This window comes from Thalia democratica, chromosome 2 (assembly GCF_965202585.1).
Source record: "Thalia democratica chromosome 2, ktThaDemo2.hap1.1, whole genome shotgun sequence".
NCBI classification, from domain to species: Eukaryota; Metazoa; Chordata; class Thaliacea; order Salpida; family Salpidae; genus Thalia; species Thalia democratica.
This window is the reverse complement of record NC_139166.1, coordinates 28,176,516-28,184,624: the sequence shown is the minus strand read 5'-3', so window position 1 is coordinate 28,184,624 and position 8,109 is coordinate 28,176,516.

Sequence of the window (8,109 nt, the reverse complement as noted above, 5' to 3'; positions counted from 1 at the left end):
ATTTAGGAACCACACTGCATTTCATTTAACAAAAAAAGTCTTTTTAAAAGAAAAATTAAATAGTTTAAAAGTTTTTATTTTTTAAAGAATTTCAAAAAACTATCACCTTTGTTGAATTTTAGAATCTAATTAATCAATAAATAACTTTTTCACTTCCATAATTAAGATTTAATACTCTTATATTAGATCAATAATTTATTAAATAGATTGGTAACGTTGTAGCAATAAAATACAATACTTTTTTTTCTTTTTTTTCTAAAATACCAGTGGGCAAATTTTTTTATCGGCGGGCTAAATTTGCCAGAAAAAATTCTTTAGCGGGACAGTATTATTAATCTTTACAAGTCGTGTAGTATTGAAGTTAATACTATAAGCACACGTGCTAAGAAAGAACTTTGCGGGGCTGAGATTTCTGTTTAAATTGCCGTAGGCTGCTCACCAAAATTAAAGTACAAATAAGTTAACGCCTACGAGGCAAGTCATTACATTTATAAAAAAAGTGTCACTAAATGAATTTTGATAAAGTTTAGCTGGTATTTTAAAAAGTATCCGTCTATATTAGTGTTTGGCAAACTGCGACAAGCAAAGCAAAATATCTGCAGCCCGCGAGGTACTATTTGGCTAAAGATATACTTTTTTAAAACAATTAAAGAATTTTTTGTGGTAAAAACTTAGAGTTAAGCTATATACCTAACCTAATAGCTGCTAATCATTAGTGCTTTATTATTGACTATTCTGACAATTTTTTTGTTTAAAATAGTATTGTTATGTTGATTACTGCTACAACTTTACATAGCTGCAGCCTGCAAACGGCTAGAGATTTTTTCCTATACAGTGTGGCCAGCAAGCAAGTTTTTCTACGAAAATTTTCCTACGACTTATAAAAGGTTGTTGATACTTAGTTAGCTTTATGAATAAACTAATTTTAAGAACTTTTATATTTATCGTTTTATCAAAACTTTTAGAAGTAGAATCCTTTTTTTTTTGTACATCTGTTTTTAAACTTGTAAATCAAAAAGTGTTCAATAGAGTTTATAAAAGTTAACAAACTATAGTAAAATGAAGTTTTATTAGCTTTAGTAAATCTAAATTATTATATTTTTTTACATATTAATATTGTTTAGGTACCTTTTGGTATTGTTTCTAAACTAAATTAGTTACTTATAACTGACATAAACTCCAGCAACCTTTTAATATAGAGAATATTTAAACTAGTTTTTTAAGAGTTTAAGATTTTTTACAAGTACTTAAATGTTCAAAGCCGTTGTGTCGAGCGATAAATTTATAAAAATTATTTTAAAAATATTAACGATAGATATATGATAGATGTGCTTAAACTATTTTCTAAATATTTTGTTATAAAACTTATAAACCTTGCAGGTAACATCTGTAAAGTTTGGAATACAAAATCTAAAGATTTTACTTGATCTTTAGTTTTTGGTAATAAAAATCATTTATAAGTAAAAGTTGGTTGTTAATTATACTACGAATTGATTTCACACCAAGTTTTTAGTTTGAACGTCTGTGACCTTGCGAAGAATAAAAACAGACTGAAAAGTGGTTTGTTCTAAATTAAATACTCGAAATTTGTCTTTTTTATCTTGTGTTTGTCAAAAACAAAAAAATCGATTGACTAAGCAAAAGTTGAAATAGGTGCGTATTTTAAAGTTTATTAATTTTAACTAATTTTTATTTTAAATAAGGAAATTTTTCGTCTAATTTTTTATATTACAAATTTTAACTAGAAAGGTTCTATGCTCAAACCAATAAACAAGCTAAAAGTTATAAAGTATTTTTCATAATAAAAGTTTTGAAGAAAACAAAAAAGTAAATTAGTGTAACGGAAACTATAAATAGCTGAAGAGAACAATTTTTCAATAATATTAATACTTTATATATATATATCTATTTTTTTTGAAACTTTTGCTGATGTATCTGTTTTTGATTAACCATTTATTTTATTAGTGAGTTGAAGTTACAAGCTTGTTTTTTTAGAAATAGATATATTTTACTTATGTTTCATGATTTTTTTATTTTTATAGTCTTTGTGTACTATACAAAAAGCATTCACTTTAAAAAAGTGTTCTGCAACCATTTTGTTGTGAGAAAACTTAATCTTTTTTATTAAAGCTAAAAAATTTCTACCTAGTAGGTTTAACAATGTTTACTGAACAACAAAAAAAGCGCTCAAAAAAATTTGTCTTAGAACCTGGTGCACGAAAAAACCTTTCGGTTATCGAGTCGTACACCACTTGGATACAGTTTAACGTCTTGTCCAGTACTATTATAATACTTTTTTTTTTATAAGTGTTGTGTTTTAAAATTTTGCAAGTAATGTGTCGTATTAAAATAGGTAAACAATAAGTTCAGTATTTGTAAAATTAATGATTTATTACATTAAAGAAAAGCAATTACAATGTTTCACCGCAAAGCGGATTTTGAAATTGTATCTGAGATAAAATAATAATGTTAAAAATGACTAATAATTAAAAACTTGTTTGAATTAAGTTTTTGTTGAGAAAATTAAAAAATGTATATTTAGAAAAATATTAATGTTAAAAAACCTTTAATATGAAAATTATTAAATTATAATCTATAAACACAAACAATTGAACCATGGTATATAGTGAGGTATTGAAATCTAATGGATTGAAAAAACCAAAACGTTATAAAATTAGAAGTTATAGAGTTGAAAATTAATATTAAACACATTCTTCTTATGGTTAATTTATAGTGTAATAATATTTAAAAGAAAAAAGGGGTAACACTAAAAAAAAATTTTAAAGCATTATTGTTGTTGTTACCACAGTTATATTATGATATAGAATAAAATATATTTTTATGAAAAATGTTTGTTAACCAAAAAACAGAATGAGGGTTTAAATTATAATAAAAAATTTTGCGAGCGTTAACTTAGCTCAATTAGCATTTTTTTGCAATTTCAAAATATGTCCAAATTTTAGATCCAATTATTTTCCTTATCTTTAAAGCTATCTACGATTTTTTTTGCTCTTTTGCCTTTAATTAAAAAAAATCCATTGGATTGGGTTTGTCTTTTTGAGTGGGGCACCTTAGAAAGCAATGTTTTTTTTTGGATATTTTTACTCCAACCGATGTTTTAGCTGAAAAATGTTTTTATTATTATTATTTTTTTAATATTCTTACTTTGCTGTGTTTTCAAGAGTCGGTGTTTTTTTTTCAAATCTTAATATTCTAATAATGTATACAAATATGCCCGATTGTAAATTTCAAAGACCCTCAATTTTCTAACGGTCACTGTAACATTAAAAAAATATCTTTTTTAATACACTTAATTATGACTATCTTAAATGGTTCACAATTTTTTCTTATCTTAACTGTTTTTCTGTTAGACATGACCCATGCACGTTTTACTAAAATTATTATTATTTAAATATAAAATCGTTCATACTTCTTTTATGAGGGATTTCATGTTCAGACAATAGATATTAATTTCAACGCACAGTTGTGTTCTTTTAAAGCTGTAGCAGGAGAGCACTACGAAGAATTGAAGGCCACGTGCAAAAATTTCAACGTTTTCTATGTAAAGCAAGCGCTACAGAAGAACAAATCAGACAAAATAATAACGTAAAACGAAAAATAATAATATCTTTACTAAGAAAAGCGAATAATATTTGTGTAATGTGTAAGCATATTTTTATTTATTATCAACGTCAGTTGGAAAGCTTCTTTTGAACTGTTTCTTTGGAGGATTATTCATACATAGTGCATGAGCACTGTATCATACATTTGTGTCGTGAAATTACATTACTGTTAGTCAGATAATCGTGTTTATTTCTGAATGTTAATTAAAATTATTGCTAAAAATCAAAATTTATGGTTCACTAAGGTACAATTAAATGTTTTTCCATCAGTCAAAAATTTTTTTTTATAAAGTCTAATGATATAAAAAAGTAAGTTAGCATTAAATAATCTTTATATAAAATTAAATATATAAGTATCTCGAATTCTAAACTGCGTAACTAAACAAGAAAGCGTAAAAAATAAGTGATTAGATTCGCAAGAGGTTACTGTATAGCTTATTTTACAGGGATTTTTGAGGAGACCATATTTGAATATTTTACTTGAGACATTATTTACATATACAAAGTTCATTTATCTTGTATAAATATGTAAATAACGTAGTTTTTTTACTTTTAAATACACTTGATGGTTAAATATTTTTAAAGCACCTTTATTCAAATTTAAAAAAAACTGTAGCAAAAAAAAAAGTTAATTTTTCTAATCCCTTACTTAGATAACTTAATAACAATAACTAGTTTTTTTTATTAGCAAAATAAAACTGCTTGAATAGTCTAAACTTTTTAACAAATGCATATAATACTTGTTATAGTATAACGATGGTTTAAGATAAACTAAAGGTAATTTTTTATGATAAGATAAACTTGATGTGTGATTTAGTTTTAGCAGAATAACTTGTAATAGTTTGTATCTTAGTTATACTTTAAACAATCAACATTTTACGATTATTGCTCGAGGAGTATGAAAAGTAGGTATAAATAAAACTCTATTGCTGCCACTTAACACTGGTTTGCTAAAAATTAGGAGTTAGTAACGTAAGGCTCGCAAACTAGATAACTTTTTCCTGAGACGTACTTTTAAGCTTGAAAATAGCTGGTGCAATATTTTTTGTTTTTTTTTCTAATAACTTTAATGTACTCATAGCTTGTTTTTGTGAACACTAGTGACTATTTAGTGATCGTTTCATTTTAATAAATTTCTAAAGAATTGTTTAAATTTTTAGTATAATTTTTCAAAGTTAAGTCCTGCAAAGGCATTTTTTAAGTCAAGCATTTAATTTTTTTTTTCGATTTAATTTTCTCCGCCCACTCGAAAAATATTTACACTCTTTAGTATAGACAAAAATGTTTAACTCTTAGATTTATGAAAAAACTATATGGCATAGGTTTTTGCTCTATATTTACAAATTTTAAAGTAAACTTTTGATTGGGCCTAATAAATCTAGTCTCACTGAAGTTGTTTAATGAAAGATTTAAATTAATATTTAAAAATGGTAAAAGAAAATTGTTTTACTAAAAGTTTTAAACAACTAAAAATAGTTATTAAGACTAGAAAAAGTTAAAACATTAATAAATTAACATTGTTTCAAATTAACCATACTTGTTTTGAATTTAAAAAATTGAACAAGTTATAATTAAAATATATTGATTGAGAAAAAAAAACGCTCAAAATGTTTAGTCCTAGGACCTGGTGCACAAAGAACTTTTCGGTTATCGAGTCGCACACCAAAGATACCCTTTAACGTCTTGTCCAGGACGGAGGTTTGTAAGCAACTACTAGCTAAAGTAACAGATTAAACTTTGGTACTACTAGCTTTTTCATACACAAAGTCATTTACTCGTATCTTGGAACTTTTAGATTTTTTTTATCTTTTTCCGTGTACCAACAAAAACGTCAAAGACCAACATAGTCTTTCGATAGTTCTACACGAGATCTTCAAACATTGAAAAACTCCTACATGAATTAAATATTCATTCATAAATAATAAAAAGAATATTAAAAAAAAAATATTTATATAGCTTTTTTAAAAAAGTTATTAGATTTTATTTTTCAAAACCTCGATACATGCTTGGTACAAATTTAAGCTTACGTAAGCTAAAAGTTACAGTAAAAATCTATAAAACTTATAAATTAAAACAGAAAAGTGAAAAAGTTATTGAAAAGTTATTAATGTGAATTTTTGATTCTTTTCATTAAATATTTTCTTAATTGGGTATGATCATAGATAACTTATTGAACACCATAAAAAATAACGCTTAACAATTTTGAGCTACACACTCCATAAAAACAACGTGAAAAAAATTGCATTTAAAAAGTACGATGAAAAAGATAAAGTTCACAAGGTGCATTAAGACAGTGGTGAGCAACCTTTTATAAGTAACAGGCTAGATTTAAAAAAAAAAAACTTTTGTGGAATAGTTAGAAAAAAGTCTTAGTGGTCCCTGATTTAGTACACACTGTTTACTATGGTCTGTAAGAGAAGTTTTTTTGAAATGATGCTTTAATAGAACTATGACGGTAACTATAACTTTTATAAATAGGTTTTATAATTACTTGTTTTAACTTAAAATATTGATGAATTTACTGAAAAGTAAAAAGCTTATATAGGTAATAATAAAAACGCAAGAAAAACTATTCTATTTATTATAAAGTTTCAGTAGTTAAAACCCCCGACCTTGTCAAATATTGACAAAACTGTAAACTACACTGAACAATGTAGTTGATCTACAATTTTATTTGAAGTTTAGTCATGCTTTAAAACTTTAAGTAACATTATAGTAATTAATTAGCTTTAGTAATTTTTGTTTTGTAGCTATTTCATTTTTATTCTTTATGATATAAACAATTATTTTTATCAATACAAGAACTACTACTGGTTAATAAATATGCAAAACTAAAAATATATAGTTAGAAAATATAGAAAATCTTTAAAAAAAAATACGGTATAGAAAATGCATAATAGTATTATGATATATATTTTTATTATACAAAAACTAAAACAATTTATTTTGTTACTTCCTAAAGTTTTTAGTTTTGTTAAGCTAAGTCTAACAAATTAAACTTGTGTTCTTAGTGCTAGATGTGATGATCTAAATACTTTACAAAATAAACATTTCAGTTTATTGAAATAATAATTTTTTTTGTCGAAATCTTTGCAGAATCCGTAGCTTATAGACAAAAAAGGGATCTAGTTGTTTTAGAAAACTAAAACTCAGAAAACAATTATAAAATTTTTAACCGAAAGTGAGAAAATCTAACTTTGTTTTGTTTTTGAATTAGGGGCGTGTCTGATTTTTATTACTTAGGTTGCCATTTTTTTAGTTCAGTAGTAGAGTATTTTGTATAGTATCATTTAATAAAACACTTAAGAAAGTTTTATAACTTACTACCAGATAATTGACTAAAAATTCTCAGTTACAAAAAATGTTGAACCTTTAAACTATTAAAAAATACCAGTAAAACAGAATGTAAAATATTTATGAGCAATCCAGTTCTTTATATAAAAAAAATTAACCAAAGTCCTTTTTTTATTGACAGTGTGAACATTTTGCTTTATATTGTGAAGCTAACATTGATAACGAAATGTTTTATACATGAGAAACTTAAACAAAGTACTATTGAAATTTATTAATTAAATTTTCTTAACAACAGAAAATGTTATTAAATGATATCTAAACAACTAACTTATTCAAACAGTTCCAAATAAAATAACTGTGGCAAAAATCTAACTTAAATCAAAAACAAACTATATTTTTGAAAACAAACTGAAAGCAGAAGTGATCAGTAATTTTAAAATTTGGTGAAAAAACCAAATTGTAGAACTACAGTTTTTTTTCCTGTTGTAAAAACGAAAACAATATGTCATTTCGTCAAGAGTTTCGAAAATTAAAAACAAAAAAGAGTAGTAAAATAATTCAAATTTTTTTTTCTAAACACTTTTGATGGGCTGATTTCGAATAAAAAAAAGATTTTTTTTTTTATATGTGAAACTTTTTTAATTATGAAAATTTTGTATAGTATATATTATTGTATATATGTACTATAATACATTTTTCTCTACAAAAATAAATTATAAAATTACATCAATTTTGACGTAGTTCTCTTAAAAATATGATCTGATCTTTACTTGAAATCAAGAATTAAACATACAGCTGTCAACTTATTGTAAAATACTTGAAAGAAAACCATACTCAATCGCATTTTTATAACGTTTGTTCCAATTTTTTTTCAGGGGTAGCACAGGAAAAAGGAAACCAGTCAAAACATGCACCCGATTAGGCGGTTTTCTACTGTTTATTGTGCATCTTTAAACATAAAGCATATGAAAATAAAGAAATTAGTTATAAAATAAAATACTCAAAAAAATGAGGCAAAACAATTTTGTTGTGCATTTTAAATGAAAAAATAAGATAGGGAATAAAAGAGGGGTAGCTGTCTAAATTGCACGAGTTTACAAAATTGCACGAAGATACTTTTGCACGAAGGGTAATTTTTGCACAAAGACACTTTTGCACGAGCAGGCGATTTTGCACGGAGAAGTTTTTGCAC